The following is a 23,891-nucleotide window of genomic DNA, read 5'->3' as shown; positions in this document are numbered from 1 at the left end:
TTACAAATCTCCAGAGATTCACATGGATGATCTCTGGAATGGTAGGCCTAACATACAATGAACGGCTGAGGATCCTGGGATTGCATTCATTAGAGTTTAGAAGGTTGAGGGGAGATCTGATAGAAACGTACAGGATAATGCATGGCTTAGAAAGGGTGGAAGCTGGGAAGTTATTTCCGTTAGGCAGGGATACTAGGACCCCTGGGCACAGCCTTAGAGTTAGAGGGGGTCAATTTAAAAAGAAATGAGGAGACATTTCTTCAGCCGGAGTGTGGTGGGCCTGTGGAATTCATTGCCATGGAGTGCATTGGAGGCCAGGACGTTAAATATCTTCAAGGCAGAAATTGATAAATTCTTGATCTCGCAAAGAATTAAGGGCTACGGAGAGAGTGCAGGTAAGTGGTGATGAAATGCCCATTAGCCATGATTGAATAACGGAGTGGACTCGATTGGCTGAATGGCCTTACTTGCACTCCTATGTGTTAGGAAAGTCATAGAGAGGTACAGCACAGAAACATGGCGATCAGATATCCGAACCAAATCTAGTCCCATTTGCCAGCACTTGGCTCATATCTCTTTAAACCCTTCCTATTCATATACCCATCCAAATGTCTTTTACATGTTGTAATTGTACCAGCCTCTGCCACTTATCCATGCCCCTCATGATTTTATGAACCTCTATAAGGTTCAGGGAAAACAGCTCCAGCTTCTCCCTATAGCTCAAAACCTCCAACCTGGATGAAACACATTTACATGGGGTTTCCATGACTGAGAAGGACAAAATTAATCCTTTATTGAATAGTTGTCACATACATATGGAGATGACAATTAAATAACGTGAATTCCAAACAATCTCTGCAAAAGTCCGAGTTTTCCTTACTCCTAAATGACCATCTAATTGGTAGCTCATGCGCTACTCAACACCTTTCTATAACCAACTGGCAAAACAACTTGATAAACTTCTGCCCATTTCTCATCAGCCTGAATGTGATAGAACATAGAAGAGTGCAGCACAGAACAGGCCTTTTGGCCCACGATGTTGTGCCGAGGGTTAATCCTAATGTAAAATAAAATAAAACAAAACAAACTTAACCTACGTACCCATCGTCTCACTGCTATCCAGCATATCCAGCAGTTGCTTAAATGTTCCTAATGAATCTGCTTCCACCACCACCACTGGCAATGCATCTCATGAATTCACAACTCTCTGCGTAAAGAACCTAATATCTTAAAACTATTACCCCTCGTACCAGTCGATCCTGCTCTGGGGAAAGTCTCTGGCTATTGACTCTATTCAGGCCTCTCATTACCTTGTATACCTCGATCAGGTCTCCTCTCTTCCTCCTTCTCTCCAGAGAGAAAGTCCGAGCTTAGTCAACCTCTCTTCATAAGGCAAGCCCTCCAGTCCAGGCAGCATCCTGGTAAACCTTCTTTGTACCCTCTCCAAAGCCTCCTGTATCTTTCCTACACTAGGGTAACCAGAACTGGACACAATATTCCAAGCGTGGTCTCACCAGGGACTTGGAGAGCTCTAACAAATCTCGCGGCTCTTAAACTCAATTCCCCTGTTAATGAAAGCCAAAACACCATATGCTTTCTTAACAACCCTATCCACTTCGGTGGCAACTTTGAGGGAGCTATGTACTTGAACATCAAGATCCCTCTGTTCCTCCACACTGCTAAGAATCTTGTCTTTAATCCTATATTCAGCATTCACGTTCGACCTTCCAAAATGCATCACTGCGCATTTATCCAGGTTGAACTCCATCTGTCATTTCTCATTCCAGCTCTGCATCCTGTCTATGTCGCACTGAAGCCTGCAATAGCCCTTGATACCAATCGACAGCACCTTAAACCTTAGTGTCATCTGCAAATTTACTAACCCACCTCTCAACCTCCTCATCCAAGTCATTTATAAAAACTACAAAGAGCAGACGCCAAGAACAGAGCGCTGCAGTACCCCACTCACTGACCTCCAGGCAGAATACTTTTCATGTACAACCACTCCCTGCCTCTGTCAGCCAACCAATTCTGAATCCAGATAGCCAAAGCTCCCTGTATCCCATACTTCCTGACTTTATGAATGAGCCTACCATAGGGAACCTTATCAAATGCCTTGCTGAAGTCCACGTACACCACATCCTTCAATCGACCCATCTTGACACCTCCTCAAAGAACTCAATAAGATTAGTGAGGCATGACCTGCCCCTCTCAAAGCCATGCTGACTGCCTTTAATCACACTATGCTTTGCCAAATTGTCATAAATCTTATCCCTCAGAATTCTTTAAAAAAAAACTTTGCTAACCGCAGACATAAGGCTGACTGGTCTGTAATTGCCAGGGATTTCCCTATTACCCTTCTTGAAAAGAGGAACAACATTCGCCTCCGTCCAATCCTCCAATATGACTTCCGTGCAGAGTGATGCAGCAAAGATCTTCACCAACAGCTTCGCAACCTCCTGTCTCGCTTCCAGGAGCGGCCTAGGATAAATTTGGTCTGGCCCTGGGGACTTATCAATCTTAACATTTTCCAAATTTCCAGCACATCATCAGCTTCAACCTTTATCTGATCAAGCCTGTATCCCAGCTCCTCAAAGTTCTCATTCACAACATGGTCCCTTTCCTTAGTGAAAAGTGAAACAAAAAAACTCATTTAGGGCTTTTCCTACCAGCTCAGACTCCAATGAGCAGATGGTCTCCATTTCCTCATTAAAACATCATTTTTTTAAAGATAATAACATGCAGGGATATGTTCAGATTCTTTTTCGGTGTATGCCTTTTGATACAATTGATTTAAAATTTCATCTTTCTGCTGTAATTCAATTCATTTATCTGAGCTAAAGATGTCTGCTTTGTCATCTATCGGTTCCTGGTTTGTCTCAACCATCACCCAACAGGGTCTCTACTACTTTCACTTCAACTTTATCTGTACTATTTGACTTATCCGATTTCAGCTAGTGATTTTGTGACCACACAGTCAGGAAAAGTCCCAGGATTTGTCCAGCAATAATTCAGTTGCTGGAGTTTCTATTGACTTTACAACCACAGTAGGCAGCACTCCTACCAGTGAATCCACAACATCATCAGCAAGGACAAAATTGAATTCCCAGAGCTGAAAGTTTGTCCACCACAACTCCTACCACAACTTCTCCAATCCTCACTGGACACTCTAACCTCACTACTCACAATTCAGCGTTTGTCTCAAAATGAATTCCCGTTACTAGTACCTTTTCTGGCAATAGTCATCCAGAAGTCCATATCTCCTCATCTTTCAGCATCACAGATTGAGAGGATTTTTATATCTCTTAATATTGTAACCACTTTGCCTGCTCCTCCTGGACTACGCGAGTAAACTTTATCTTCAGAGATGTATGGTTTAAGATCTGGCACCTCCAACCAGTTTGTACATTCTGGTGCAGCTTTCTAGCCTCCATTGTGCTTTTTGTTACCACTCCAACTAAATTGACTGGCTTATCCTGTTTCCTACATCTGGCTTCCCAGTGCCTTTCCTAACCCACCAACACTAATTTCATGCAGCCTACTTTATTTATGGTCTTATGGTCTAAATGTTGCAATTGTACCCACCACCACCTCCTTTGGCAACTTGTTCCATACCAGCGTCACACTGAAAAAAAATCACCCCTCATGTTATTAATAAATGTTTCTCCTCTCACCTTAAACCTATGCCCTCTAGTTTTGACCTCCACTACCTGGGAAAGAGATCTTGGTTATTCACCCCATCCTTATCCTCATTATTTTGTAAGCCTCTATAAAGTTACCCCTCAGCCTCCAATGCTCCAGGGAAAATAGCCCTAACCTATTCAGCCTCTCCCCAAAACTCAAACCCTCCAATCCTGGCAACATACTCAAACCTTTTCTGCAACCTCTCCAGTTTAACAATAGCTTTTCTATAGCAGGGAGACCAGAACTGAACAGTATTCTAAAAATCACAACACCAGGTTATAGTCCAACAGGTTATTGGGAAGCACTAGCTTTTGGAGCACTCCTCCTTCATCAGGTAGCTGTATTGTGACACGAACCCCAGGTCCTGGTTGAGGCCATCCTGATGGGTTCCGAACTTGGCTATTAGCCTCTGCTCAGCCACTCTGCATTGTTGTATATCCCGAAGTGGATGGTCACCCAAAGATCTGAGGTTGAATGTCTCTGACCGCTGAAGTGTTTCCCGATTTGGAGGGGGCACGAAATCACCCCTGTCTGGTGATTGTTGTGCACTGTCCATTCATCCGTTGTAGCAGCAGTTTGGTCTCGCCAATATACCATGTCTCAGGGCATCCCTACCTGCAGCATATGAGATAGATAATGTTGGCTGAGTCACATGAGTATCTGTCACATACATCGTGGGTGGTATCCCCAGTTGTAATGGTAGTATCCATGTCGACACTAACATCTTGCAGTGATTTCCTTGACAGGGTTGTATGTTGCTGTGGTCCATGTTTCCTGAGGCTGGGCAGTCTGCTTAAGGTTTAGCAGTTGTTTTAAGGCAAGATGTAGAGGTGTAGATATGGTCTTGGAGAGGTATTCACCCTCATCGATAATGTGTTGTAGGCTGCAGAGAACATGGTGTAGTTTCTCTTCTTCCAGGAAGTAGCGGATAACAAAGGGTACCTTATCGGTTGCATCTCACTTCTGTTTCCTGAGAACGTCAATACAGTTTCCCACTGTGGCACAGTGATCGATAAGTTGAGCATTGTACCCTGCTCTTACGAGGGCATCCTTGAGCACATTCAGGTGTCCGTCGCATTCCTCCTCATCTCAACAGATCTTGTGTATGTGTCAGGTGTCCGTAAGGGGAGGCTGTTTTAATATGTTTAGGGTGAAAGTTAGAAAAGTGCAGCATAGTGAGGTTATCCATGGGTTTGCGGTCAAGTGAAGTACTGAAGTGCCCATCCTCGATGGAGAAGAGTGCATCCAAGAATGAGACAGATACTAAAGATACTAAAAGTGGCCTCAACGTCCTGTACAGTAGCAACATGACATCCAACTCCTATATGCAGCGCACTGACCAACAAAAGCAAGAGTACCAAATGCCTTCTTCATGGCCCTGTCTACCTGTGACTCAAATTGAGGAACTATGCACCTACACCCCGAGATCTCTATTCAGCAACACTCCCCATGCCCTACCATTGACGGTATAAATCATGCCCAGATTTGCCTGACCAAAGTGCAAGACCTCACATTTAAATTAAATCCATCTGCCACTCCTATGCCCATGGGCCCATCTAATCAAGATCCTGTTGTGGTCTGAGAAAACCTTCTTCACTCTCCACTACACCAACTATTATTTTGGTGTCACCTAAAAATTTACGAACTATACCTCCTATATTCGCATCCGAATTGTTTATATAAGTGACAAAATGCAGTGGACCTAGCACCTTTAACTTTTGCACAACAGCAGGAAAACTTAAATTTTTGGAATTAGCATTAAAAATCAATCCTAAACACAAGTGACAGCAACAACTGTTCTAGGAAGAAGCAAATGATTCTATCAAGAGTTAGATGAAACTTGTCAAAATAATCAAAGTAATCCTTATTCCTGATGAAGGGCTTATGCTCGAAACGTCGAATTCTCTATTCCTGAGATGCTGCCTAACCTGCTGTGCTTTGACCAGCAACACATTTGCAGCAGAAAATAATCAAAGTAACAAAGTTAGTACTGCTAGAATGCTGAAATGGGATGTTGCCACCCAATTTAAACACATACCTATGGTTATTTGATAACATTAGCTAAAAATGAAACAAGGAGTTTGGTTTTTTTTGTAAACATGAAACATAAATTTATGGATATTGACTACAGCATTATTAAAGGGATGACTAAATCTCTAATCATGTTTATTACTAGCTTACATTTTTACATCAATTCAACATTCATATTCAACTTCATCAGATGCAGTTCAATAATTCAAAAGGTAACAAAAAAATCCATATCAATATGGTCAACTTAAAATAGCTCAACTTCCTTTATAAAATCAAAAAGCAAATGATAGTAGAGACCAATATTTGGCGGTGATCCAGTTTATAACCTGACTTACACCTGGTTATAAATATGTGAGGATCACTTCGAAGGGTATTAGCAGATCCAGTGCCCTGCAGAACTATACACTAACCAGAATAGGTCAGTGAAGACGACATTTAGTTGAAAAATAAATCTAATAGGAAAAAAAACACTATTTTCTTGGTGTTTGGAACATAATGTGGGCTAAGGTGTGTATGTAGGACCTTTACAGTCCATGAGGGGGAATCTGAGTGGATTTGTAAATCCTAGCCATTTGTGCAGAAGAGAGAGCAAAATGGTTTTCTCATTGATATTGTACAAATTTCTGTGAAAGGTATCTCAAGTATGAGGAAACCTGACTTCTGTGACATCATCATCATCCCAAGGACCTTATTACCAATGTCTTGAGGGTCACCTTGACCAGAAGCCTGATGTGTCCAGCCAAATCAACATAATAGCTCCAAAAAGCTCAGTCGTTAGCACTGCTGCCTCATAATGCCAGAGATCTGTATTTGATTCCACCGTTGGGTGACTGTGTGAAGTTTGCACATTCGCCCTGTGTCTACATGGGTTCCTGGCAAAATGCTCCTGTTTCCTCCATAGTCCAAAGATGTGGAGTTTCGGTGGACTAACTGTGCTCAGTGTCCAGGGATGTACAGGCTAGGTGGATTAGCCACAGTCTGTTTGGGATGACCTTTGAAAGGTTGGTGTAGATTAGATGAGCCAAATAGTCTCTATCTGCACTGTAGCAATTCTATGATCTAAAACAGAACAGTGACCGGGTACTTTGTGACGAGTATCTCTTCTTCTTACCCCTCAAAAACTAAACAATATTTATAAGACTCAAATCAGGAGTTTGGTGAAATAATTATCCTTGAATTTGTGCAGTTGCAACAATCAAAACACTCAGGTGATTAATAGCCACGACACTTAGTAGGATGAGTCAATGAGTGACGGCAGACCTCTGCAAATTCACCTTTTAGCCAGATGTCATGTATTAACACAGACACTGAACAGTTTTAATTACACAAAAAGTCACAAGCTGTTGTTACCAGTCTAGCCATCCTCATCCTTTTTCAGCATGGGTCAAGGAAAAATGTCTAATGTCCTTCTTAGAATCAGAGGAAAATAACAAATCAGTGGTTAGTAATTAGAATCTTGGGATTTTCAGCTGCCAGTTGAGATAGATATAGCACCTGTGCTCAAATTTGGCCGTTTCCAGCTACTAAATAGTTTTTAAAGTGGGATCTAAATAGGAAAGCTCCCTGGTTGGTTCACCAGATTTATCCAACGAGAAATCAGATTCTGTCTTCTTGGTATTTTTTCTAATCATCCTGTTCAGATATGTTAGAACACACCTCTATACCAGGTGTGACTCGAACCCAGGCCTACTACTGTCTTGAGGGCCTTTTTAGTGAGGTGTATGGCTGCTATAATCCGCCTCGGAATCTTACCAATTCGAAAGAAAATAAGTTTGCTGCTGCTGATTACCACCTCCGATGGAGTTTGAAATGATTGGTATCGGGTTCAGATTTTATAGGCTCTGCGATTAAACTACTTTGTGAACACAGTCTTGGATTGTCTATCTAGTTACATTGTCCCAAATCTGCCGAAAACCAAGGTGCTTGGTTCGATAGCCGCCTCCGGCTTGAGAGCGGTGGAACTCGGTTTGCTGCCGTCTAGTTGCTGTTTAGAGAGTGCGTTATGAAAATTAGTGCCTTGTTTGGATGTCGACGTGCATACCCTAGAAGTTACAAACGGAGGATAGAACTCAGTTGAAGGTTTCCCTGACACTTAAGTTTGATCGATGGCTTACCTCTTGAAAGGTTTAGACTCCTGTGGTCCTTTTAGTTTCCCCCTATTTCTTCAGGTAAAGCAACGCCAAAAGTTTCCTAGAAGCCACTGGCGTGAAACTGAGCAAAGACTAGGGCAATGGTCAAAAGTTCATACCTAGTTCTACGCTATTCGTAAGTACCGAGTAGGAAAAAGGAAGGTTTGGGGCATAAAACATGGTTAGTTGGGTTATATGCCGACGTATGCACAACTGTGGAATTATATTCATCAAAAAAAACTAAAGAGGAAGCGAAAGAGGAAAGCTGCTTTTGTCTAATTCTTTCATTCAAAAGATCGGAAGAAATACTATTCACTACCATTAAAATTAACAGGCACTTAAGCAAATATGCTCAATGGAGACAACTAGTGGTAGCAGCTCCACCGTGCATATTACCCTTTTGAGATTCGAGGAAAACATTTTTCTGCCTTTAATAATAACCCTAAAGAGTTTGTCTGGTTTGAGTTATACCATTATCTGGTGTGGCATTGAAATAATCGCTGATCAAGATGTCAGAAATAATTTCGTGTCCTCGGAAGTGTAGTTGAGGGAAACTCTATTTAAATTTCTTGAAAATATTTAGAAAGTAATCTGTTAAAGTACAGGAAATCTATCATTAGATCTTTTATTGTGGCACAACCTCAAGTTTTTTTCTGCAATTATTTCGTCAAATATTCCTGTAGGAAAAGCAGGACAGAGCACAAGGAGGAAGGGGATCATTGCAACATCAACTGCAAGAGATAAAACGCAAGAACCAATGCTGCCTTCCGGATCGGAACAATTAATTACCCCCTAAAAAAAAGCTGTAAGAGTATATTAACAAGATGGTGGATTCAACAATAAAGTGTGAAGAGGAATTCAAGAACAAAATGTGAGGTAGCAAAAAGATACTTTGAAGAAAATTTGAATGATACAGAAAAGTTGGTGGTTCAAACTCGCAAGAAATTAAAAACATCTGTGGTGGATGAAGCCATTTTTAAACTAATGGGATTGCTGGGTTTTGTGAAAAAATCGTGAATATAAAACTTGAGAGTCTAAGTTTTAAGTAAGGGGGCATAATTAGCAAGAGGCAAACTTCACTGACAGGTTGAATGAGTTTAAAAAAATTGGTTCGAAGCATTGGAATATGCTGCATGGGGAAAGAAATACATAAACTTGAGCTTTTTGCTAATAAGTGTGCTGAGCAGGGAGGTGAGGGATCAAATTTAGTTAAATGTTTGAAATCAAATGGAGTTTGAAGCAGGACATCAAAAATTGAAGGTCAGGGAAAGGCAGGAAGCTAAGGAGACGCACGACTGCACAAGTGTGAGCAGCTGGGCAGCATAGAAGGACAGCAGGGAATAACGAAAAGGTTAATCAGGACAATACATGAGAGTATTAGGAGTTGCTATAATGTGATTGACTATTAACTGCCTCTGGGCAGTTAGGGATGGGCAATAAATGCTGGCCTTACCAGTGATGCACACATCCTGTGAGTGAATAAATGAAAATGTTTAAAAGCAAGCATATTCAGAGGCATCTACAACAAACAAAGTGGTGGATGTTGGGCCTCCAGTGGGCCATAAAGCAGAGTTAATAGTTTGATAAGGCAACGGTGGATGTAACAAAAAAAAACTTGTTTCTGTTTTCATAGTGGACACAAAAAAAATCAATGTTAACTGTAAATTAGATCAACAGGGACAGAAGTGTTTGGTAGAATTATAATCACGAGAAGTGCTACTGAACAAACTGATAGCTCTATCAGTTGATAAGCTTACAATCCTAATGTACTTTATCAAAGGGTCTTAAAACAGGTAGGTAGTGAGGTAGTAGATGCATTGGCGTTATTTTTCCAAAATTCATTAGATTCTAGTAAGGTTCCATTAGACTCAAATAGATTCAAGGGAGGGAGGTGAAAACAGGAAACCAGTGCCATCCCATTTCCCCTCCCTCAGTTGACCAAAGCAAAATGCTCAGAGACACAGTATAGTTTTACCTCCATCTTTATTGCAGGCCCTGGAGGGAGAGAGAACAATCACCCATGTACACAGGAGCATGGATTCCCTGTCCTCTCTCTCAAACAGCAATTTCTTAATGAATTATACCATCATTTTACAGGAAGGAGCATCCAGATAAGGCAATATACATATTGTTTGGGTGACCATTACAATCAGCGAGTGTCAATAGCAAAGATTAAGCCATCTGCTGTTACACAATGAATGTTCTTAACCTTAACTGGCTTCCCATAATGAATACTTTTTACCTTGTTAAACTGACCTTACATAATGAATGCTTCCAATATTGTTAAATGGCTCTATATAATGAATGCATTTCCACCTTGTTAACCTATTACCCTTGCCTCCAGTACCCCATTGTTGAGTGCAAGTTCTTATCTGATCTTAGTCGTGCTCAGCTGAACTGCTTGTTTCACAAAACCCAAAACTAGCTCTTTCCCTACCTGCTTATACCTTATACACTTTCTCACAAGAGGTCTGTTGGCTTAATGCCTGTCCTTAGGAAGGGTGTTGGAATTGATCATTTTAGGAGATTATAATTGGACGCTTGGAAAAATCTAAGGTAATCAGGATGAACCAGCATTGTTTTATGAAAGGAAAATCATGTTTAACCAGTTTATTGTAATTTGTGAAAGAATAATGTGCTATGGATAAAGAGAAGCTCATTGTAATGTATTTGGATTTCCTGAAGAGATTTAACAAGATTCCTCATTTTAAAAAAAAATGTGCAAGTAGGAACTCATGGTATAGGCATTAATATAACAAACTGGATAGAAGATTGGCTAGTTGTCAGAAAACAGATTATGCATAAATGGACACATTTGGATTTGCAGGATATGATGAATGAAGTCCCTCAGGTTTGTGCTGGGCCCTCCTTTTTACAATTTATATCAATAACTTAGATGAGGAGATTGCAACTTTAGCTGCCAGGCCTTCAGGTAACACAAAGATAGTTAGAAAACTGTTGTGAAGATAACATAACCTATCCAGAATCGGTCTGCATCTTTGTTAAGTGAATGGGCAAAAATCTGGCAGATGAAGTGTAAAGTGGGAAAATGTGAAGTTGTTCATTTTGGCAAGAAGAATAAAAAAGCAGAGTATTATTTAAATGGTGAACAACTGCAGATGGATCTAGGCATTCTAATGCATAAGTCACAAAAGATACAGCAAGTGATTAAAAAGGCTACTGCAATTATATCTTTCATTATACTGGGTATTGAACATAAAGATAAGGATCTGAAACAAGAATAGTGTGTGCTGCAGAAACTGAATTTATGTGGCAGCATCTGTGGAGAGATGTGGCGAGAGAAGCAATTAATGTTTTGAGTCCAGTGACCCTTCATCAGGATCTGCTAACCTCAAAATGTATCAAAGATGTTGCCAGACTGACAGTTTCTCCAGCACTTTATACTTGTTTCAGATCTCCAGAATCTGCATTTCTTTGTTTTATCAGAGCAAGACTGGGAGATAAACAACAGGAGATGATTCATCAACTTTTCCTATTTTGTGAACTTTTCCCAGTTTTCACAGCATTGCATACCTTTTCATTCACATTGATACCATCCTTAATTCCTTGAGTTAGCCAAAGTTGGTGTATCTTTTTCATAGAATTTGTCTTCATTTTGGAATAAAATAAAAATAATATAACATTACCCCACATGTACCTTTAGATTTGTTTCAAGAACATAGAACATAGAACAATATAGTGCAGAACAGGCTCTTCAGCCCTCGATGTTGCGCTGACCTGTGAACTAATCTAAGCCCATCTCCTTACACTATCCCATCATCATCCATATATTTATCAAGAATTGTTTAAATCTCCCTAATGTGGCTCGGTTAACTACATTGGCAGGTAGGGCATTCCAGTATTCTGCCTTCCCGTTATTCTGAGTAAAGAACCTGCCTCTGACATCTGTGTTATATCTATCACCCCTCAAATTGTAGCTATGCCCCCTTGTACAAGCTGGCATCATCATCCGAGGAAAAAGACTTTCACTGTCTACCCTCTGATCGTCTTGTATGTCTCTATCAATACCCTTCTTAGCCTTCTTCTTTTCAATGAGAACAGATCCAAGTCTGTCAGCGTTCCTTATAAGACCTTCCCTCCAGACCAGGCAACATCCTGGTAAATCTCCTCTGAATTTTTTCCAATGCTTCCACATCTTTCCCAAAATATGGCGACCAGAACTGTACACAATATTCCAAGTGCGGCCGCACCAGCATTTTGTACAGTTGTAGCATGATATTGAGGCTCCGGAACTCAATCCCTCTACCAACAAAACCCAACACACCGTATGCTTTCTTAACAGCATTATCAACTTGAGTAGCAACTTTCAGGGATCTATGGCCATGGACTCCAAGATCCTTCTGCATATCCACACTACCAAGAATCTTTCCATTGACCTAGTATTCTGCCTTCCTGTAATTCTTCCCAAAGTGAATCACCTCATATTTATCTGCATTGAACTCCACTTGCCACCTCTCAGCCCAATTCTGCAGTTTATCCAAGTCCCCCTGCAACCTGTAACATTCTTCCACACTGTCCACTACTCCACTGACTTTAGTGTCATCTGCAAACTTACTAACCCATTCACCTATGCTTGGGTCTAAGTCATTTATAAAAATGACAAACAGCAGTGGTCCCAAAACAGATCCTTGTGGCACACCACTAGTAACCGGACTCCAGGCTGAATATTTTCCATCAACCACCACTTGCTGCCTTCTCACAGAAAGCCAGTTTCTAATCCAACCTGCTAAATCACCATCAATCCCATGTTTCTGCATTTTCTCCAACAGCCTACCATGTGGAACCTTATCAAAGGCCTTACTGAAGTCAACTGCCCTACCTTCATCCACATAGTCACCTTCTCAAAAAGCTCAGTGAGGTTTGTGAGACATGACCTACCCTTGATGAAACCATTTGGTGACCTTGGTTGTTCCAACACACAATTTGACATAAGGATGCAGAAAATATGGGACAACTTGCTACTTTAAAAGAACAAGCTGGGACATCAGTGTTACCTCCAATAGGACTTTTTAAAGTGGGATGTATGGTCATCCTACTTCGTGAAGTCCAAATTGAGCAGGAGATAAGGCTTCTCAGGAGTCAGGGACATGATTTTCTTCTTTGAAATGCATAGGAAGAGCTGAATTCTAAAGGATGGATGCAGTATGGAAATTTCCACCATGTCTTGTGTTATCATGTGGAATCTTTGACATATTGTCACATGTGATCTGAAAGTGCAAGAAAGGTAAAAATTAAAGTTGGAAGTCAACATGAGAAGTTTTCAAAATTACATGGATGTTACTTATTCCTCCAGACATTTAAAAAATTCACAAAACCTGATGTCCCTGTTTCACTGTGACTGCTCTGTTGCTGAACTAGCAATATTCCCAATTACCTGATGAATGGAGCAAGTTTTTGCTTAGTAATGGCATATACGTCACCTATTTCAGATAGTGAGAGTGACTGGAGACCAGAGTTTTGCTCTGAATTCTTGATTGACATCCACAGAATATTTATGTTAGCTGCATATTAGTTGTCCATCCTTTTGTATGGATCATGAAAGCCGATAAAATCTTTCACCCATATAAAGTAGAACAAACTGATGAATGTATGCCCAAACAACACTCTGACTGAAATTACACAGCTTGCATGGAATAAGCTATGCCAGAGAAGTTGGCTGTTTTTATGACCTTCATAGCCATAGATAGCCATGCAGTCAACTGATCATTGGATGCACTTGCCTATATCATGGTATGGCTTCCCTATTGCCTGTTTAGTATAGAAAATATTTTGAAATCACATATCCACATTTAGGTCATCATTGGATCTGCATTGCTTATACATTCTGGTGTTAATACATTATGGTTACCTTTTTTTTCAAAGCTGTCTTGCTCTCTATTTCAGTCCTCCTTTGTGATACAATATCTTGTATGGTATACAATTGCTGTAGACTCCATTCAAAGGTACTAGTAAAGCTTTCCTTGAGAGATAGAGGGTTAGTAGTTGTAAGAAACATCAAAATTTACGTGATCTTTTTGTCCTAATGTAAGTCAATATCAAGTTCTTGCTCAATACATCAAAAATTACATCAAAGATGTCTTTCTAGCTGCATTTTCAGTACCCAAGCTTTCGGTCAACTTGAGGCTGTAAATCTCTTAGTTTTTGCTAATCTGTAAATTCTAGCACCTTGCCTGTAGATTTTTTCATCAAGTGAACCTTGGAAGGCTCGCCTAGAAAACACATCCGTCAGACCTCCTGTTCAGTACTTCCAAATGCAGACCAGTCAATTTTTGAGGGCTGGCTCTCATTAAAATTAGATTGTGACTAGAGACCCTTTGCAGGAAAGTGCACATGCAAATGTTAGGATCATGGTTGGCTATGACTAATTAATCTTCGAGGAGAAAGTGAGGACTGCAGATGCTGGAGATCAGAGCTGAAAATGTGTTGCTGGAAAAGCACAGCAGGTCAGGCAGCATCCAAGGCGCAGGAGAATCGACGTTTCGGGCTTGAGTCCTTCTTCAGGAAGGGATCATGCCCGAAACGTCGATTCTCCTGCTCCTTGGATGCTGCCTGACCTGCTGCGCTTTTCCAGCAACACATTTTCAGCTATGACTGATTAATCTTCCAACATTCACATTCCAGGCTAAAGTGATGTGAATGGCTGACACTGTCCATTGAATTGTAACCTATCATGACAGAGAAGAGGAATTTTGATTTTAAAAAGCAAAGCAATGGTTTGTAACAAATCTACATTTGACAATTAGTACACAGATTCAATTTTATTTAGAAATGTTTGATATTTCTCTCAGTGCACTGAATGCTGCACAAAAAGCTGAATGTTCAAACTGCAAATTAAACAGTTCAAATACTGTACACAATGCGACACTCCTGCCCTCCTCTGTTTATTCTATCTCAAATCAAATAAAGGATTGGTTTTGCCAAAACCATAGGCCAGCTGCAAAATGCTGCATATATTCTATATTAAACTAGTACTAACATTTCAGCTGCAATACAAACAGGAAGCTGGAGTTACACTACCCACTGTGCCAATGGGAAAGGGCAGAACTAAAAAGTCCAATTTAATAAACTAAGAGTCATAGAGCTGTACAGCACGGAAATAGACTCTTTGGTCCAAAAAGATATCTTAAATCTAGTCCCTTTTGTCGATATTTTGCCCATATCCCTCTCAACCCTTCCTATTCACATACCCATCCAGATACCTGTTAAATGTTGTAATTGTACCAGCCTCCTCCACATCTTTTGGCAGCTCATTCCATACACGCTTCACCCTCTGCGTGAAAAAGTCGCCTCTTAAGTCCCTTTTAAATCTTTTCCCTCCCATCTTAAACCTATGCCCTCAAGTTTTGGACTTAGCAACTGGGGGAAAATACTTTTTTCTATCCATGCTATCATCCTATCCATGCCCCTTATTATTTTATAAACCTCTATAACCTTTTAAAAGTCCTGCCCTGATTTGTCTTTTCAAAATAACGCATCTCACATTTATCTAAATTAATCTCCATCTGCCACTCCTCAGCCCATTGACCCATCTGATCCAAGTCCAGTTGTACTCTGAGGTAACCTTCTTCACTGTATACTTCACCTATATTCACATACAAATCATTTATATAAATGACAAAAAGCAATAGATCCTTGTGACACACTGCTAGTCACCAATCTTCAGTCTGAAAAGCAACCCTCCGCCATCACCCTCTGTCTTCTACCTTTGAGTCAATTCTGTATCCAAATGGTTAGTTCTTCCTATATTCATTGTGACTTAATCTTGCTAACTAATCTGCCATGAGGAACCTTGTCAAACACCTTATTGAAGTCCATATAGACTGCATCCACTGCTCTGCCCTCATTAATCCTTTGTTACTACTTCAAAAAAACTCGATCAAGTTCATGAGAAAAGATTACCCACACAAAGCCATGCTGACTATCCCTAATCAGTCCTTGTCTTTCCAAATACGTGTACATCCTGTCCCTTAGGATCCCCTCCAACAATTTGCCCACCACTGATGTCAAGCTCACTGGTCTATATCTCCCTGGCTTTTCCCTACCACCTTTCTTAAATAATATCACCTCGTTAGTCTTCTGGCAGCTCACATGTGGCTATTGATGATACAAACATCTCAGCAAGGGGCCCAGCAATCACTTCCCTAGCTTCCCACAAAGTTCTAGGGTACACCAGATCAGGTCCCAGGGATTTATCCTCCTTTCTGTGTTTTAAGATGTCCAGCACTACCTCCTCTGTATGGACATTTTTCAAGATGTCGCCGTTTTCCCCGATGTTCTCGGTCTTCCGTATACTTCTCCACAGTAAACACTGATGCAAAATGCTCATTTAGTATCACACCCATCTCCTGCAGTTTCACACATAGGTGACCTTGCTGAACATTATTCTCTCCCTTGTTACTCTTATGTCCTTAATATATTTGTAGAATCCCTTTGGATTCTCCGTAACCGTATTTGCCAGAACTGTCTCATGTTGCCTTTTGCCCTCCTGATTTCCCTTTTAAGTATACTCCTACTGCCTTTATACTCTTCTACGGATTCATTCAATCTCTGTTGTCTGTACCTGACACATGCTTCCTTCTTACCAAAACTTCAATTTCTCTAGTCATCCAGCATTCCCCAACCTACCAGGCTTGCCCTTCACCCTAACAGGACTGGACTCTCATTATCTCATTTTTGAAGGCTTCCCATTTTACAGCCATCCCTTTACCTGCAAAGATCTGCTCCCAATCAATTTTTAGAAGTTCTTACTAATACTGTCAAAATTGGCCTTCCTCTAATGTAGAACTTTAACTTTTAGTTCCGATCTATTCTGTTCCATCACTGTTTTAAAACTAATAGAATTATCGTCACTGGCTCCTCCAATGACACCTCAGTCACCTGCCCTGCCCTATTTTCCAACAGAAGATCAGGTGTTGCACCTTTTCTAGTAAGAACATCCATGTACTAATTCAAAACATTTTCTTGTACAGACTCAACAAATTCCTCTCCATCCAAGCCCTTGATACTGTGGCAATCCCAGTCTATGTTTGGAAAGTTAAAATCTCCTACCCTAACCATCCTTTTATTCTTAGAGATAACTGAGATCTCTTACAAATTTGTTTCTCAATTTTCCACTGAGCATTGGGGGATCTATGGTACAATCCTAATAAGATGATCATTCCTTTCTTATTTTTCAGTTCTACCCAAATAACTTCCTTCAACATACTCCCAGGAATATCCTCCCTAAGTACAGCCATAATATTATCCCTAATCAAAATTGCTACTCCACTTCCTCTCTTGCCCCTTTCTATCCTTACTGCAGCATCTATACCCTGGAGCATCAAGCTGCCAGTAGTGTCCTTTCCTAAGCCACATTTCTGTAGTAGCTATGATATCCCAATCTCATGTTTCCACAATGCCCTGAGTTCATCTGCCTTACATGTCGGGTCTCTTGCATGGAGATAATTGCAGTTTAATTGATCAGACCTACCTGCTTCTCTTTTTTGTTCCTGACTGTTTGACTTGCTCCTTTTCCCAACTGTACCAGTCTCAGACTGATCTCTTTCCTCACTATCTCTTCAATTCAACTATTTCTTCCAAATAAAGAAGTAATTAGACAATCATCTTTTAATTGCTGGAATAACTGATATCCTATTTATATTTATTTACAATGGAATTGATCCAATTTACACAGAATATACAGTACAGAAGCTAGCTATTCAGTCCACCCGGTCCAAGTTGACATTTAGGCTCTACAAGTTCCTTCTCCTCTTTCCTCAGTTAAACTTGTAATCCTCTTTCCTTTCTCTCAATATGTCAATATACTATGCCATCAAATCATCTTTACTATTTGATTCAACGAATCCGTGCTAGTGAGTTCCACATTCTCATCACTCTGGATAAAGAAACTTCTTCTGAATCCCCTGTTGGATTTCTTGGTGACTACCTTGTATTGATGAGCTCTTGTTATGATCTTCTCTGCAAGAGGAAATTTTTTTTCTTTATCCACCTTATCAAAATGTTTTTATTAGGTTCGACCAGCAAGCTTCTTTTATTGAAAGAACAGAGGCTCAACTTGTTTATATATGAACAAGGAGCAAGGGTAGGCCATTTGGCCCCTTGACCTTACTCTGCCATTTAATAAGATCATGGCTGCTCTGATTGTAATTTAAATCTACATTCCTGCCTACTCCTGAATCTTTCACCCCTATGCCTACTCTCTGATTCATACTAGCTAGCCAATCTTCTTTCCATCCCAATAAGTTAAGCATTATACAGAAACTCTCAATATCTGTTTTTATATATGTGCCAACTTTTTCTCATATTCTATTTGTCACTGATTATTATTTTAGCCATTTTTTATATTCTACCCAATTTCCTAATGTATCTTTGCACAATAATGTACATTTTATTTAAGTTTGATACAATAGTTAGTCTTTCTGGTTAGGCACAGATGATGTGTCAATCCCTTGGAATTTTTCTTACGCACTCGAATGACTTACCATTCTGCAAATTCTGAAATATCCCCCTTAGATGTCTGCCACAGCATCTCTATTGACTTATCATTTAAGCTAATTTGCCAATTCAATTTAGCCAGCTCTGCTTTCATGCCCTTCTAATTGCTGCTACTAAGATTTAAATAAAAATCATCTTGAGCCCATTTCATTCTCCCTCAAACTGAACTTAAAATTCAAAAATGTTATGGTCGCTGCTACCTACAGCACATTTTCTGAGATCATTAATTAATCATGTTTGTGACTCAATGCCAAGGTTAGTATAATCTGTTCTCCGGTCAACTCCAAAAATTCTGTTCGAAGAAATTATCCTGAGAACATTCCCATGAACTCCTCATTCATGCTACCTTTGTTCATCTGAAATTTCCAGTCAAGATGCACTTTCAAATCTCATGATTATCATCATGGTTTTCCGACCAGCTCCTATTATTTCTTCATTTTTTGCTACACACAACAACATGGTTGCTGTTAGGTAGCCTGCAATCTAGTGCAAATTCATCTTCCCTCTTGAGCAGATGTCCTGAACCCTGACACCGGATAGGCAACACAGCCATTGGGCTTATGGTCTTTGCTTTAGACAATGCTATAAATCTCTCTGACACTACTTTACCTATGATCACTGATTCCTTTTTGATCCACCTACATGTTTTCCTCTACCACGTGCCATCACCTTATCCATCCTGCGGCCTTATAGTTACCCAAAAAAAGTTGAAAGAATCTCAAGATGTTAGACAACTGTTAAAGCTGTTCACCTTACCCCACAATGGATGCCCAAATATTTCTGGTCTTAGCTTTGTAAATCTTTTCAACAACATCCGCATTGACTCACATCATTCACCTATCCACCGCTCAAATAAGCCATTGATTTATCTAAAGAAGGAGTTGATAAACTATAGGGAGTGCCCAGCCTTCCACCTTCCCACCTACCCCTGCCCTGTACATATTATGGGGGAGGGTAAGGTGTCAGATAGCTCACTTAAGTATTTGAGGCCCATAGTGGGCAATTGACTGCCATTTAAGGGTCTCAATTTATCTCTGTTGCATTTTCAGTCTGGAGGAAAAGGCAGAAGTATGGCCAGATAGCTCCACTGCTTTGACGGTATTGGCTGATGTTGGGCAGGAAGAGAGGCATACCTTCTTTGGGGGTTCTCTTTTGCTATTACCCCTAAATTGTAACCCCCTGTTACTCCTCCCCCATTGTCTCTTGAAACTAAACCTCTATCCACTCATTTAGCTTGTTGATTTCCCAGCTAGGCACGTTCCATCTCCTAGGACTTACCTCAAGTCAAGGAGACATTATTTCTTTGGTTTTGGGGCAACTTATAGTCATGGCAGTGGTCACTGCTTTCTTCTGACACTGCCAGTCTGAAAGGCCAGCAGCTTTCTAAGATATTACTTCCTGCCAATTAAGGTTACCACCAATATCACTGTGGAGCAGCCAGATTTCTGATTTGTGAGGTACCAACTGATTTTTGGGTTGAAAGAGTAGCTATCCATCTAGTTTGGACTTGAACTTTTGTTTTTAATCACTGATAGGATGTGGGCATCACTGGTTGGCCAGCATTTATTGCCCTTGAGAAAATGGTGGTGAGCGGAGTCTTCTTGAACCATCACAGTCCGCTTGCTGTTGGTAGACATACAATGCATTTAGGGAGGGAATTCCAGGATTTTGACTCCAACAACACTGAATGAATGGCAATATATTTCCAAGTTAGGATGGTGAGTGGCTTGGAGGGGAACTTGCAGATGGTTTTTCACATGTTCCGGAAGCCCTTGTCCTGGAGTAGTCATGGGTTTGGAAGGTACTGTCTAAGCAGCTTTGGTGAATTTCTGCAGAGCATTTAAAAATGGTACACACTGCTGCTACTGGTGGAGGTAGTGGATGTGGTGCCAATCAACTCAGCTACTTTGTCTTGGGTAGTGTCAAGTTTTCTCAGGGTCATTGCAGTTGCAGTCACCCAGACAAATGGGGAGTATTCATCACATTCCCGACTTGTGCCTTGTAGTTGGGAGACAGGCTTTGGGAAGACAGGAGGTGAGTTACTAGCTGCAGGATTCCTAGCCTTTGACTTGTTCTTGTAACCACTGTATTTATATGGCTAGTTCAGTTCAGTTTATGGTCAATGATAATCTTAGGATTTTGACAGGGGTTGATTCACTAATGATGAATGTCAAAGGGTAATGGTTTGATTGTCTTTTATTGGAGATGATCATTTTCTAGCATTTGTGTGGCCCAAATATTAACTGCCACTTTTCAGCCTGAGCCTGGATAATAAATGCTTCAGTATCTGAGGAGTTGCAAATGGTGCTGCAATGATCCCCATTTCTGACCTTATGATGGAGGGAAGGTTGATGATGAAGTAGCTGAAAATGGCTGGGCCAAAGATAGTACTATGAGGAACTCCTGCAGAGATATCCTGGAGCTGAGCTGACTGACCTCTGATAATCACAACCACCTTCCTTTGTACCAAGTATGATTCCAAACAGCAAAGGGGTTTTCTCCTGATTCCCATTGACTCCAGTTTAGGTAGGGCTGCTAATGCCTCACTCTGTCAAATGCAGTCTTGATGTCAAGGGCAGAAACATTCACCTAATCTCTGGAATTTAGCTCATGTCCATACTTGCACCAAGGCTGTAAAAAAGTCAGGAGCTGAGTGAGCCTGGCGGAAACCTAAACTGGGCATCAGTGAGCAGATTCTAGCCGAGCAGGTGCTATTTGGTAGTAATGTTGTTGATACCTTTCATCATGTTACTAATGACTTACTTATTCTTCCTACTAAAATGTACGACCTCACCTTTAACTGTGTACAACTTCATTTGACAATTATTTGACCATTCCAAAGTTTATTAATGTCATCCTATAATTGGTTGCAGTTCACTAACCTCTCCCCCTAATGTGACATCATCTGCAAATTTAGAAACTGTGATTTGATTTTGAAGACAAAACTGAATGTAAGACACTTACAAATCAAATAGTAAATTCAGGGCTTCTTTCCCAGCAAGTGAGGAAAATATGGAGGAACGTGACAACCATAACTCCCTGTGGTAGTGAACAGCATAGACACTTTAAGGAGTAGGTGGATGAAAACATGAAGGAGAAAGACGTAGAAGGATATACTGTTAGGATAAGATGGATGTACAAGAAGAGTGAAAGTTGCTAGAGAAATTAAAGCTTTTGTTTCTTTTATAACTGGAATTCTTGCATGTCCCATAATTCCATCCAAGTCATTAAAAAAATCAGTAAAAACACATTTCATTTAGATCACAGCGACTGCCATGCATTGATTCTGTTGGTAGAAATTCTAACAAGTTAACATTACATTACAAATACTGTTCCAGTGAAGATGTGGACTCAAATGCCACATTTTATGTCTACATATACTGACTAACCTGCAGTCTATTTCTACCATTTCTGTCTTTATTTGTAACCTCCAGCATTTGCAACTTTTCCTTTTAAATTCATAGCACTACTGCCCTTGTTCCTCTGGTCTAATACTTCCCTTCCAACCTGCAAACATTACTTTAATGACGTAGAAGAGAAAAATAATTAATTAAACTTGCATCCCACTATTTTTATTGCAGTGTACTGGTGGATCATGGCACTACACTTGGTTTAAAAAAACACCTTGCTTGCACGTACATAGGTGGACTTTGTCTTCTCATTTTTAAAAAATTCTTTTTTTTCCTTATTATGTTATCATGGAAGGACTGTTATTCTGAACTTTTTATTACTTTATTTTTCTAATTTATTACTATGACTTTGTACTTTTGAAGGTCTCCAATGGTGAACTTTTTATTCCTTTCAAAAAAGAAATTCCATAGAATTTGTGCTCCAGAATTTGTATTTTGATACCTAAGATGGTGTTGTAAGTGGTGACTTCGAAACGTTTCAATGTGACAAAGCTAATTCAATTTGAATAAAAATGTCATTCCATTCCAAACATCTACACTTACACCCTGATGGAGTTGAGGAGCCAACTTGGAACTGGATAGGGAATGTCAAAATCAACTAAATTAGCATTCTTATATAGCGAGCAGATTTTTACTTATTCTATCTGAAAACAAAGTCAATGTTCTACCTAGTAGTAAATGTAAAATCAACATTTTTATTGGTAACCAAATAGTTGGAACAAAGTCAGCCACTAAACTGAAATTTTACTCAAAATGATCTATACCTATTGTAGTGATTGAAACCAGTTAGGCCTTGTTGACTATGAGGTCATTGATTTGGGTTGTTAACCTGGTCATAGAGTCATAGAGATGTACAGCATGGAAACAGACCCTTCAGTCCAACCTGTCCATGCCAACCAGATATCCCAACCCAATTTAGTCCCACCTGCCAGCACCCGGCCCATATCCCTCCCAACCCTTCCTATTCATATACCCATCCAAATACCCATCTTAAATGTTGTAATTGTACAAGCATCCACCACTTCCTCTGGCAGCTCTATACACGTACCACCCTCTATGTGAAAAAGTTGTCCCGTAGGTCTCTTTTATATCTTTCCCCTCTCACCCTAAACCTATGTCCTCTAGTTCTGGACTTTACGACCCCAGGAAAAAAAACTTTGCCTATTTACCCTATCCATGCCCCTCATAATTTTGTAAACCTCTATAAGGTCACCCCTCAGCCTCCGACGCTCCAGGGAAAGCAGCCCCAGCCTGTTCAACCTCTCCCAATAGCTTAAATTCTCCAACCCTGGCAACATCCTTGTAAATCTTTTCTGAACCCTTTCAAGTTTGACAACATCTTTCAGATAGGAAGGAGACCAGAATTGCACGCAATATTCCAACCGTGACCTAACCAATGTCCTGTACAGCCGCAACATGACCTCCCAACTCCTGTACTCAATACTCTGACCAATGAAACAAAGCATACCAAACGCTTTCTTCACTAACCTATCTACCTGTGACTCCACTTTCAAGGAGTTATGAAGGTCGCTTTGTTCAGCAACACTTTCTAGGACCTTACCATTAAGTGAATAAGTCCTGCTAAGATTTGTTTTCCCAAAATGCAGCACCTCACATTTATCTAAATTAAACTCCATCTGCCACTCCTCAGCCCATTTGCCCATCTGGTCAAGATCCCATTGTCATCTGAGGTAACCTTCTTCGCTGTCCACCTCCAATTTTGGTGTCATCTGCAAACTTTCTAACTATACCTCTTATGCTCACATCCAAATCATTCATATAAGTGACGAAAAGTACTGGACCCAGCACCGATCCTTGTGGCACTCCACTGGTCACAGGCCTCCAGTCTGAAAAACAACCCTCCACCACCACCCTCTGTCTTCTACCTTTGAGCCAGTTCTGTTTCCAAATGGCTAGTTCTCCCTGTATTCCGTGACATCTAACCTTGTTAATCAGTCTCCCATGGGGAACCTTATTGAACGCCTTACTGAAGTCCATATAGATCACATCTACCTCTCTGCCCTCATTAATCCTCTTTGTTTCTTCCTCAAAAAACTCAATCAAGTTTGTGAGACATTATTTCCCATGAATAAAGCCATGTGGACTATCCCTAATCAGTCCT

At 40.4% G+C, this 23,891-nt stretch overlaps 1 protein-coding gene and 1 long non-coding RNA gene across 10 annotated transcripts in view; both read right to left on the bottom strand.

The window, feature by feature from the left end:
• The window catches only part of zgc:154075 (uncharacterized protein LOC556929 homolog), a 270,435-nt gene extending 262,468 nt beyond the window's left edge, over positions 1–7,967 (bottom strand). For 6 of the 7 annotated variants that reach the window (XM_060852421.1, XM_060852418.1, XM_060852416.1 and 3 more), the window contains exon 1: positions 7,830–7,967. The gene's annotated coding sequence lies outside the window, so the exon portion shown is untranslated. Of the gene's footprint in view, positions 1–6,410 lie in introns of all 7 variants that reach the window. The other variant, XM_060852417.1, reaches the window with a different exon arrangement.
• A 3,088-nt stretch (positions 7,968–11,055) lies between these two features.
• The window catches only part of LOC132833733 (uncharacterized), a 42,207-nt gene continuing 29,371 nt past the window's right edge, over positions 11,056–23,891 (bottom strand). For 2 of the 3 annotated variants that reach the window (XR_009647101.1, XR_009647103.1), the window contains 2 exons: positions 13,714–13,824; positions 11,056–13,072 (listed from right to left, as the gene is read on the bottom strand). This is a non-coding gene — a long non-coding RNA (uncharacterized LOC132833733). The remainder of the gene's footprint in view (positions 13,073–13,713; positions 13,825–23,891) is intronic. The other variant, XR_009647102.1, reaches the window with a different exon arrangement.

This window comes from Hemiscyllium ocellatum, chromosome 37 (assembly GCF_020745735.1).
Source record: "Hemiscyllium ocellatum isolate sHemOce1 chromosome 37, sHemOce1.pat.X.cur, whole genome shotgun sequence".
Taxonomy (NCBI): Eukaryota; Metazoa; Chordata; class Chondrichthyes; order Orectolobiformes; family Hemiscylliidae; genus Hemiscyllium; species Hemiscyllium ocellatum.
The sequence above is the reverse complement of the archived record's forward strand: the minus strand, read 5'-3'. Positions and strand labels throughout refer to the sequence as shown.